Genomic DNA, 12,825 nt, shown 5'->3' on the forward strand with positions numbered 1-12,825 from the left:
ACTGCGGCTTGTTGTCAAGGCAACCTGGCAGTGCGTCTGGGCGCAGCACAAGAGCATAGTGATCCAAGGAAAGGAAAGAGTGAGGGAAGTAGTCAGGGAAGCTTTAGCAAAGGGACAAATATGATTTATAAATCAAACTATAGCAGACATTACTTTCATCTTTGAGCATTTTGACTTCTCCTGCATTACAAATTGCTCGCAATCATGACAAATAATGGTGAATTGGCTTACCAGGAGGTCCCAAAACAACACACCCACCTCACTTGCTATTGGAAAATCTCATTTAATGCTCATTAACTAATTGGATTGAAGTCATAATTCCATAATAGTTCATCCAACACACAGCTAAATTTGTGTTCAAAATGTCACTCCCTCACACTCTTTGTATCCTACAGCCACTTGACTTAAAAATCACATCTACCCTAATAGCCTTGATCACTCTGCCGGTTAATTGTGCATTTAAAGGATTTTGTTTGCCAGAACGGCAGGGTGGGGGGTTGGGTGTGCAAAAGCTGATATAGCAGCATGTATGTCTGCACCAAGGGTCCAGTTTGTCTGCCTAATACCTTTAATCCAAACCCCCACTGCTGCTCGATGTGGTTAAGGGCACCGCTGCCAACACTGACCCTTCCTCCTTCTCTCTTTCACCTTTATCTCTCATTCTCCTCACACTACATGGCACAGCTAATCCCTGCCACACTGGGACACTGTGGCAGTAAGTGGACTTGCGTCACTGCCTCAAGAAACATTACAGGCTGTAATAAAAGTCCAGAGACACAGAGAGAAAATACATCAGTAGATTTGATGCAGGCCAAATGACTGTGTGCCTGAACGAGTCAGATGGTTTGGCATGAAGAGCACTGGCTTATGGGTTATCTCTCCATCAATCCACTGCTGACAGGATGGACATTTCAACACACATGTGCACATGGACTCACATCGACATCTGCGTGTCTCTCACATAAACACGTTGTTTGCCACCGTTACCCTTTAAATGCGCATTAGTAACGGGAAAATTGCACATTAGCACATGTTGCATCACCACAAAAGAGAAGAATTTAAAGGGGTGGGAGGGGGGAATACAAAGTCTCACGTGTCTGACAAACGAGTGCACCATGACACATAAACAAATATACACAATCCCTAATAAATATGAGGCACATAGATAGAGATGCATCCCAAAAATAACCTCCTTTCCATGGTTGCTAGGACATGCTTGGGTCATTTGAGTTTCCCCTACTGGCTCCTGTCGTTTGTTTACCCCACACTTCCTGAATGCTGAGGGCAGATAGTCTCCCAGTGTACACAAGTGGAAGGAGAAGAAAAACAGCACACTGCTCCGAGAGGTTGCTGCACGATGGAGAAGGAGAAGGAGAAGGAGGGGGAGTCGGTTTCTTAGTAACCGGGGGAACAGCACAAAGGGGGTCACCTGATGTCCACATGTGATATTTACCACGGGGGAGTGATGGACTGTATATCAGAGGAGGATGACATCTGTTTTAACTGGCTTCCTCTCCATCTGCAAAACTATAAAAGGAAAGACAGATTCTACATGAGAACCTGTGTTTTTCATCAGTTTTGATCAGGGAGATGAGAAGATGTTCCTTCAGGTAGTTAACTTTCTGAACCCCAAGCAGTTTTTTGGACACTTTTCATTCATGTCATAGTTTTAGTCACTGTGGGTCACTTTCAGTATGAAGTATGAAGTCCTGCACCTCTATGGACACTGGACAACCATGGCTGTTGGATTTTTAAAACCATAAATTGTAATGATGTAATGATGATTATTGATTATTTGTTTTGTATAAATTGCAATAAATATGCAAGACTTTTTCAAGTCTCCACAGGTGTTCCCAAGCAAGGAAAGCAACAGGGAGCTATATATATATATATATATATATATATATATATATATATATATATATATATATTTGCAGTGTTAAACTCAAATCAACACATCAACTGTAGAAAACCTGCAGATCAGCAGGAATATTTGTTGAATTTTTGTCACAGACACATACATTATAAGGGATTCTGCAAAGTTGTGAGGATACGTGCAGATTTGTTTTGCTTTCTACAGCATCCTTTTAGCGTGATGATGATGATGATGATGATTTTATTTTCATTCTTTGATAAAGATGTATAGAATAAAGTGTTTTCCCCAACAGAACCAATTCTGCTATACTTTCTATGAAGCATTCAGATCCATGAGGTTCCAAGGTTTAGGATGCACAAACTGTAAAACACCAAAGAACAGGTTAAGAGGGGAAGTCAGCTTTAGTGGTACAGGTGAATGTCAGATTAACAAAAGAGGGAAAAGGGGACGCCTGGTAGTAGTTACAGATGATGGAGAACACCCACAGAATCTTAAATCTGGAAAAAGGACACAGTTTATAACATAGCACAAATAAACGCCTTGCCTTTCAACAGTCCATTTGAAGTGCACTGCCAGGGCAAACCTGTGCGAGATCAATCTGCTCTCCGGAGGGATAAAAGCAAAAGGCCCCATTTCAACGAGGCTCTCCAGAGACAGAACCCTATTCATTCCACCTCTGAATGCTTTAGTTGTTGCCAACCACGCGGTTTGTCACTTGGCGAAAGGGAGTTTTTGAAAAGAGCTTGCCAGGAATGAAGGATCTATGGCTCGACTGCACTGTTCAGATTGTGTTTGTCTGTTTAGTTACTCGATAGCAAAAAAGACAAAACCGTTTTTTTGGGATCCTGAACCGCATCTGCTCATCTATCTCAAAGCTCAAACACAATGAAATAGCAGTTAGCTCGGATGATGCATTAGGGCCTGGGAGAAAGCAGTAAAAATGCCTGTCACAGCTTTCTGTTCGACTTAAGAGCTTTGAAGTTCACAATAAAGCCATTACATGATTGGAAAGATATGCATGGGAAGATGAAGCCAAATTTAGTAATCCAAAGCAAGAATTATGATAGTGTTGGGCCTATAAAATGTTTTACTGTTTAGTAATGGCCTTTGCTTTAAAAGAAGTGAGATCACTAGGGAGGTTACTGTATGTCTGAACCACTTTTTTCTTTCTCAGGTCAAACTATTTAAGGTTGTGTAGCTTCCAAACTATGCAGGTGACGATATGAATAGCAAAATGGATTAAAGGGGATGCAGGGAAAGTGAATGGGAAGCACCATGTCATGTTTATAAAAATCTAAAACACTAAACTATCAGTAAATAAAAATCTGGCAAAGGGATTTCTTTGCCAGATTTTTATTTACTGATAGTTTAGTGTTTTATCTTGTTTTTATTTTAGAACACTGTTTATGATTTTATTAGGTTTTATGTTTGTGTGATTTATGGCATGTGCAGCACTTTGTAACTCAGTTTTTCAAAGTGCTATACAAATAAAATGTATTATTATCATTTGTCAAAGTAAAATTGATTACAGTTGGTAATGTAGCTGAGGGTGGAGGTGGGAGAAGCAGAAATTATAAGCTATGTATACACACACATGCAAGCCACTGTAGAACTGGGAGACACAAAATCAGTATTTCAGGAAAATCCCATGAAGCAAATGTGAAAATAAAACCAAATTGCAAATTGTTTCCAACGGCAACTGAATGCATTAAATGAAAACTAAAAATTACAATCTAAATATACAAAGCCACAGACCTACTTTAATGAGGTAATTCCCTCAGCCAAATGACATATACTCTACATGAACCAGAGCAAGTCTCATTAACAAAACTGCAACTCAAAGCTATAAACTTTACATATCTCAGGTTCAATATCCAACATTGGAGCCAGAACATATTCTGCATGGGTAGCCAAAGTAAACCCGCCACAGCCTGGCCCCTTCTCAAAATTCTGTGTCACATCAAGATCCATGTCTCCATCTCAGCCCCAAGTGATTTATTGGTGCAGAGCTCATTTTGCCAGACTTCTTCATCACTGTACTGAAAAGCCTAAAGTATCACCCCAACCTGAAAAGATGGACTAGCTTAGATGAGCGTTGTGGGACAAAGAAAAAGAATTTAGGGGCTGCTGAGAGAGCTCCAGAGCAGAGAGTTAGAGTTCTAAGCATGGAGGACCCCAAGGGAAAAGCCGGTGCAGAGAGCGAGGGACTCTCACGGACAGTCGAGAAATTTTCCCACAACCAAACAAAAACAGCGGGGCAGCGGAGGGGGACCCTCGTCTGACGTGAAGAAGGAGGGAGGCAGGGAGGGAAAGAGGAGAAGATCTGATAGTTACAATAACACAACCCAAAGATGCTAGCCTATATCTCTGGTAAAGAGGCCCCTCTGTTTTGTAAAGGATATCCAGTGATCCAAGTAAGGACCCACCAATCCTCCCAAGGATGTTTAACCTGTGCATAACCTTAAGCACATTTTGAAAACCTTGAAGGCTGGCATTGGCCTTCACCAGATGATTTGGCCATGGCCACACAGTTCATTGGTAAATGACCTCATTAAGGTAATCTGTTTTCAGCACTATCGACCACTACAAATACCATCTGCTAAGCATTAAATGGAGTGTCAAGCTACTGAGGACATCTGGATTGTTAGTGTTGAAGAGTTTAGGCTAATTTAGAGCCGTTTTGATCCTGGGAACAACAACACAAGATAAAAACTCAAGAACTGAAACTCCAGGCTGAATGACTTCATGGAGAGTCTACTCAGCCTTCAAGCAGAGGAAACTCTAAGCTTTAGGAGGAACAGACAGATATTGAATCCCTTTAGCTGTCAAGAAAATTTAATTTAAAGCACATAATGACAAGCTCTTTGTAAACATAATTTCCTAGAGGGCCAGGCCAGCAGTAAGATAAGGTCAGAGGTCAAAGGCCACCTCAACAAAAGCATAGGTTGAAACCTCCAATGCAAAGACCAACACAACTCAGTAATATTACATAGTTCTAGTTAAGCATACACCCAATGTAGCAGTCAAGTTTCCTCCCGCTGACTCTGACCAAAGCCAAACTCACCACTCTTCTGCTGTGTGATTGATGCCTTTCTACTGAAAATCTAAAGGTTACATCTTGAGAAAATGTGGCATGCAAGCCTCCTTTTGATTGCAAAAAAAAGTCCTCAGACTTCCTTTTATAGAAGTGTAGCCCCTAGAGCGGGATATCATGGCCATTATAAATAAGAGGATGGAATGCAGAAGGGGAAAAAATAAACATCCAAACTACTCCGTTATCTGCACCCAGCTGTGCAGTTTAGAGGCTGATCCTCGGAGATGATGTCACGCTGGCATTGCATTACTGTTAAAATAGTGTTCCTATAATTTGGCGTGGATACTAATTCATTCAAGAAAAGGCCTCAGATTAAATTCACGACTTGCCAAGAATTTTAAGGATGTTTGAATGAGTACCCACCAAGCCGTTACCAAAGAGAATTATGGAGTAACACCTCCAGGTGTCACTCGTCAAACATCATTTCAGAGGCAGAATAAACCTGAGATGCAGAGGTGAGTGGAAACCTGCAGCCAAGAGAATACGGTGGGGCTGACGCACTGGAGGTTTGATAAACGATTCCATATGCGCTCCAGATCCCAAGTGAAAGAACTGCTTTGTGTTCAGTGAGGTAGCACGCGCATAGGTCCCAAGTGGACTCCCCCTCCCCTCCTTTTCCTTCCATCTACTGACAAAACCTATCTGGCCCTTTTCTTGGTAGCACAGGATAATATTAGCCTAGCAAGAGGGGCAAGAGAAAGAGGGGGTTTGGATGCCCGAATCTCAACCCTCCTTCCTACAGCCTATTTTGACGGGAGCTAATTGCCTGTGACTACATAGAGACAGTGGACCGAAACAACTGCAGCATTAAGTTGGACGTCTGAGGGGCGAAAGGGGGCAGAGGGTAAAGGGGACTGAGGTTTGGACCAAGGAGGGAGAGGTATCTGGGGGGAGGGAGCTGTCAGGGAGTGAAGAAATATTAGGATATTCTCAACCTCTATTAGCCCCAGTGCTAAATCACTCCCACTCATGGGGAAATAATCCTTCAAGACATTAAAGAGGCAATCTTACGTGAGCACCTGCTCCCTTTGCATTTAGCCCCGATATGATTGAAGAACTAATCATCCAACCATCATGCAAAAATACAACATTTATTGTGGCCTCCATAGAAACAGAACAATGACTGGTGAAATCGAGACTTAAATTGCCTTTAATTTATACCACTAGTGGAAACATGTCTAATCAGGTAGTCAAGGAAGCAGGCTACTGTTTCCAAAAACACCAGAGCACAAAGCCTGGCTAACAACATCAATGTGCAGATCTTTAACTACATTAGGCGCCTATTGTATAATTCATAGGTGAGCTTTTAATTAACCACATGACTTTGCAACCTTCTATATTTACATTTGGAGGATGTGGGTGTCTGTAGTGAGTGGACTTAGGGACAGATTGAGGAGGGGGGAAACAGTGGAAATATGTGCACTGTTTTGTTTTAACAGATCCTACTAGACAAGGAGGTTTTCTCCGTCAAAGACAAGCTATGACACATGAACCCATGTTGTTTTCTCTGACCAATTATGAAAAACGGATTCACACAGTAGCTCCACTTCTAGGTTTAATCAGACCTATGCACAAGAATTAGCCAAAAAAACAGAAAGAGAAAGTAAACTACTGATGTAAGATACCAGCAGATTTACATTAAGATCATATCATAGCACTCCTTTACACTTGGGTAACCCCAATGCTGACCTGATGCCAGGGATCTCTGGCACCAGTGGAGCATTCCTGCTATGCTGTAGTTCCAATCAAACGCAGGTTCTTCACTGCAGAGAACAGCCCCACTACTGTACAGGAGAAACAGACCAGAGCCTGTTGCAACCATTCATCAGCAAAGCCTTGAACACCAAGCCTCAGAGGCAAGGTCCTGTTATAGAAAAAAGCTGGAATAAGGTGATTTCTTGAGGTAAATGAGAAAGAATTGGATGCCATGGAAGTTTTTACACAAAGCAAAAATCTAGTAACCATTTGTGTGCAGGCACTGGATGTGTCCCATTCTTTATTAACACATGTATACCTCCAAGTGTACTGGTATAAAAAACGTGGTTACCCCTGCTGTGAAAACAAATCTGTGAATGAAACCATCACATTTACTCACAAATGAAGGTGCTATTAAAGTAAAGGACCACTTGTGACTGAGAACTGGGACAAGAGGAAGGGAGGGAGCAGGGGGTACAACAGACGCAACACTGTGTCTGGTATAGGATTATGCTCTCACAGCTAATTACTCCCAGACTCCTTAGCTCTGAGCCAGAGACTCTGCACAGATACAGTAAGCCGGCATGCTGCCTGCATAGCCACCACACAAAGAGAGTGGGCCAGAGCCGAGGCTGGCACAGGGGCAGTTATGCATGCGCTGTGACTGATGAGTGTGTGAGTGATGAGTGAAGAGTAAAGAAGGAAAAGACGGGCCTGCTGCTGGCAGTGTTCGGGACAAAAGTTTAATGAGGCAAGGCTAGGATGAAGCCATCGACTTGGAAAGCTTGTTGATAAAGTGTAAAGGTGCAAGAGCCACACAGGCGGGTGTGTGAGCTTACTAGATGATGTGATAACCAGTATTTGTTACATGCTGATTTATTGAATGTTACATTTGGATAAGACATAGAGTGGACCCAGTACATCTCACAAATCAGTCAACAGGCTACAGATGTGACAATAAAGACACAGAGAAGTCATGAAACGCACCCTCCCTGGACCAAGCTCCTTCAGCTTGGCTCGGTTCCTGACTGCCACACCAGTCTCTCACCTTACAGCAGCAACTGCCAACCAAAACATCTGGCCCTGTCAGGAGTGAGTAAACCTCTGCCTCAGCTGCTGATCAGGAACAATGGTCCTGTCTTCCCCCTTATCCGTTTCTACAGAAATCATGTGTGGCCTCCTCACTAGTCCTCAAGCATTCTACTCATCCTTCCACCTACAGACATAAACCCACACAAGTCCTGTACCACATGCTCAGTCAGCAGCAGGGGTAGAGCCAGAAGCAGAACACCTCAGCCCAGTGGCCCTGTTGCTCTTGGATGTTGGACATATTTTTCTTCCCTCTGAAAACACACACAGGTAGCTCTGCTCTACAGTCAAAACAGTGGACCTAAAAATATTTCAGGCACAGCTTCCCTTGTATGAATTGAGCATAAACAGATAAACATTTCTGTTTTAGATATGATATTCTACATGCATCCACAGCTGAAGAAAAAAGCTTACAGCACATTAAATGCTCAGTGGACTGCAGCTCTACTTAGAGACATACAACTCGCTATAGATCCGGGCTTTTCAATAAATCCATCCTTCACTGACATCCATTAACACAGGTCTGTGGGCAGCCTATGATGCCTGTATGCATTTGTTAAAAATTCCTTCAGCAGCCTTAAATGGAAAAATCCTACAAGCCACTTACTGACCCGATAGGTTAGCATGATTAAAATGTATTTTCTATATCATAATCCTCCCCGATCCTTGCACCCTTAATAGTCTTTTCCCCTTTATATATTTATTTCTTATGTCTCTGAACCGGTGCCAAACAAGTTGAGGATCACTGTGGCTTTGCCTGACGCTGCCGAGCAGCATAATCTTGATCCAGTAGAAAGAATGTAGCAAATGTTAAGAACTCCTTAGGCAAAGCTCTTCAAGTGAGGAGGAGGAGGAGGAGGAGGGTATCATTTTGCACTTAGCATGGTGCTGTGCTTGTAAAGCCTCAACCACTGGCCAGGAGGACCCAATGCTGCATCACTGCCAGATGTTCAGATTAAACCGCTCTTGATGCCTGCCCATCCTATGAAATGACAAGCAGTGCAGCCTCCGAGGAGGCACGGATGCAACAGAGAGGAGAGGAAGTGGAATTAACTTTTATCCTCTATTCATTTTCAGACATTCAAAGTAAAAACCCGTCATTATTGTCCAGATGAATTTCTGATATTGAGACGGCCCATTAGTGAGGTGCTGAGACATGTTTTCTATTACAGTAATATTTTCACATGCGGATGTAAAACAGAAACTGAAACGTTGCTGCAGCCAAATTAAGCACAGGACACTGACAAACGTTGCACACCTTTTCCTCCTTTATAATAATAATTAAAATGTTGTAGACTGTTATGACATGATGACAGGAATAATCTCTGCTCATCATGTGTTATGAATAGACATTTGTTTTGTAGGTAAATGCCGTGATGACACAGCAGTTGAGGTGGCGCAGCGCCCTCTATGGATGTCTCCAGAAAATTACGCAAGCCCGTTTAGCCCATTGAACGCACAGCCTGATAATATCGAGGTCAAATGCACTGAGCATCAAATGAAAGCTCAGTATAGTTCATTATTAGAAAATAAAACGGAATGACATCAGAAAATAATCATATGATTTGTATAAAAAATGACAGACAGATAATAGGAGGAGGAAGACTGTCATGCGCAAAACTGCACAAATTAACCTATACGCATCCAATGGCGGCCAATAAGGTGTTATAAATGATAGGAAATGGGAGGAATATTGAGCCATTAATCTTTATTTTAACCCTTTAATATGAATGCACCGAGGACACTCAGGTGCTGGATCTTTATTAGCACAACAGCAAGCAGAAAAAGCTCCTTTTCCTCGATCCTCTATCTTATTATTATGCGCCTGAATCTTATTATTTAAAAAAGCATTTTTTAAAAAAAAACGATCCATCGCAGCCGACGCTGTCACGCTCCCCATCATGCCCGTCAAACATTTTCCAGCCGATGGCAGCCTTTGCTTCCAACAACCATCACACCGCAGCTTCAAGAGACAAACCGTAAACTTACCTCGCAGATTCGTCACGGAGAATCAGTCACTGCGCGATAATAATAATCCGTAGTTGTTGTCACTTAGGTTAATGTGACCCAAATCACTTTTGAGTGCGAGGCTGAACGTATACGGAGAGAGCCGATGCCCTGTCTTGACTGTGCGAGGCTGTTCATTCAGCTGAATGATAGTGGAGTGAAGGGGACTGACAAGTCGGTCAAAACAGCAGCACCACGCCTCCCCTTAAAGCCACCGCGCTCTGCGTGTGCGTGTGTGTGTGCGAGAGAGGGGGAGAGACAGAGAGAGAGAGAGAGAGAGGTGACCAAAATGTACAAGATCAGTTTCACTTTATTAATTATGAATTATGTTCAAACTGCCAGTTTAACACCCCATTGGGAAAGCCTGTAGCACACCGATACATTTTATTACTACAAATCCTACCACAGCTATAAACATATATATTTATACTGTATTTTTTTGATACATATTGTATGTGCTGCAGATTTCATGTGTCAATTCAGTTTCCCAAAGTTCTGCTGCCCTCAGCTGCTAAGCATTTAATCCTCTGAAATATGAAGAAACAGTATGACTGGTTCCGTTTTGATCTCCTCACAGCCTGTAATCCGTCATTAATTGCACATTCTGGGCATCCGCTTTGACCTGGGCTCAAACATGCACATCAATACTTATATTATGCTGTTTGAGAATGAAAACAAGTCCTGCTGTGGTGTTTTAGGCAGAGCGTGTGAGGTAATTCCGCAGCGAGAAATTATCAGTAAACAGTTTGAGTGGGTAATCGAACTCCTTGCAAGGCCGTAGTTTTTGTACTCATGACGTGTAAGGTCACTGAGACTCACAGACTGAATGTCTGTCAGGAAGACGTGTTAAGGGCATGAAAAAAAATATGTTTGGAGTCTGGAGTCATAAGGCTTGTCCAAGGCCATGTTTTCTGTCAACATATGAAGATGACGACTTTATAATTCAACAACACACATGAAGTGTAATCTTTTTAAAAGGGCATGCCCAGGAAGCTTACCTCACTTGATAAAACACCCACAGATTTCCTTAAGAGGCTCAAAAACCATCACCATGGAGCTGAGACAGGCAGGTTGAGCAATTTCCCTCTGGAATTAATAAAGTACTTCTGATTCTGATTCTGATTAACACTCTGGCAGATTGAGTTGCATCCTGAGAAATGTAGGACCTGTTGTTTTCAGAGGGATTATATTTTGACTAAGACTTAAACCATTGGTGTTTGAGTAGGGAGTTTGGCTCAAAGAGACAGTGGCATTGCCAGCATAATCCTTCCTTTTCTGCATCTCAAGAAAACGGCACCAGCAAAGTAAGAAAATGTTTTCATCAACTTGACATCATCCACAGCAGATACTCACAATGTTTTATAGAACTTTAAAAGGCGAAAATGCTAATAATCACCAAGCTATTAAACAATATAAAATAAATAAATAAATAAATGTATGTATGTCTCATTTTGGAGATCTGAGAAGTATTTCCATACTTGGTTGTGTTCTGTTAGCGGCATGTGCAAACAGTTAAAGATATTTCCTTAATTTGCTACTTGTCTATTTCTGAAGCTGCAGTGCAGTGATGTGTGTCGGTCACCATATAATGGCAGTCCAGCCCAATCCAGTTAAAAAAATGGAGCTTCTTATGCTTTTTGTATTGAGTAAATATTCAACTGAAATGTTCCCAGGATTGTGTAAATATGACAGGCTCTGCCAGCACTGTGGGTGTCATAATGAAAGTACAAACACAGTCGCTACCTGCAATGTTTGGCAATTCATTGCCTAATACAACTTTGTACCATAAGAACGGTAATAAGTCAATATACCCTGTCCTCAACATTTTTCCTTTGCTCTAACCTCATATAGAATGACACACCTGTGTGGTTTCACTTTCTTAAAGACCAAAATGTGTCATATTTTTAACATGGTGTGTCTTTCAGGAGTAGAACAGACAGAGTGGAGCTGTCCGGTAGCTCGGCGGCTTGGCCTGTCAAAGCCAGGATGACATTATCCAGTGGAAGCGAGTGATTCAACCCCTGGGAGAAAAGCAAGCTCAAGGCCTCAATTAATCTCCTCAATTTGGCAAAACTGGGGGGGGGGGGTCAAATCTATAATCCAGAGAGGATAGTATATCATAGAAGGGTTAGCTTCATGTCAGATAATGACACTCAGCCAGTAAATTTAACCTTAGCCTTTTAGCCCTACCACTAAAGTCAGTCAACTAGACCTGGCCATATGTGAACACATAAGTCATGAGACTTACCCGTTATATTGTTTGGAACACAAATACAAGACATAATAATATATATTTATCCCAACATGTCACAGTGAGCAGTGTCTTTAGTGACGCCACCACAAATAAAGTATTTTTCCAGTAAAGCCAGTGAGTAGGGGATATCTGTCCAAGACTCTACACTGTGACCTCAGGGAGAACTTTGAAGAATAGATCCAGGAACAGCTATTGCTAAATGTGCATTTGAAATACTGTTCTTTTTTTTCTCATGCTGTCCAGCCAGACGGATCCAGCACAGCAAATAAAGCCAAAACTAACAGATTTAGTTACAGGAGGATTCTCAGAGCGTCTGTCAGACAGGAGCCAGCTTGTTTGTAGACACTTTTTGATTTGACAAGGCTGCTGATGTGAAAAGGTCCAGTCGACACCTTTTCTCTCAGGGGTGTCTGATGGAACAGAAACAATGTTAACTGAATTCACACATGTCCTTTTTTTAGATGCACAGTGCAACTTCAAGACACACAATCTGAGTGTAGACAATAAAAAGTCAGGGATCAGCAAAAAAAAAAAAAAAACTTGCAGCAGCAGCTACAAACAAACATCAGTATCTTGACCTTCACCAAGCTTATGTTTAGACATTTTATCTGAATCTAAATAAAAATAAACGTCATTGCCATTTTATCTTTATGGAACATTTCCATTCACACTGTGGTTTGCAAGTGCATAATGTGGTGGCACTCAGGACGGAGGAATGCTTGTCACATGTAGCTCCTGGGATAAAATGCCTTGGTGCCCTTGAACAGAGGAGCACTTAGCTCAAATTGTCTGAGGAACAAACAGGCTAAG

At 42.0% G+C, this 12,825-nt stretch overlaps 1 protein-coding gene across 1 annotated transcript in view; it reads right to left on the bottom strand.

Moving 5' to 3' along the window:
• LOC114427064 (disheveled-associated activator of morphogenesis 2-like) overlaps window positions 1-9,904 on the bottom strand; it is a 74,142-nt gene extending 64,238 nt beyond the window's left edge. Inside the window, exon 1 of the mRNA XM_028394810.1 lies at window positions 9,744-9,904. The gene's annotated coding sequence lies outside the window, so the exon portion shown is untranslated. The remainder of the gene's footprint in view (window positions 1-9,743) is intronic.
• Between the last annotated feature and the right edge of the window lie 2,921 nt (window positions 9,905-12,825).

This window comes from Parambassis ranga, chromosome 22 (genome assembly GCF_900634625.1).
Source record: "Parambassis ranga chromosome 22, fParRan2.1, whole genome shotgun sequence".
Classification (NCBI taxonomy): domain Eukaryota; kingdom Metazoa; phylum Chordata; class Actinopteri; family Ambassidae; genus Parambassis; species Parambassis ranga.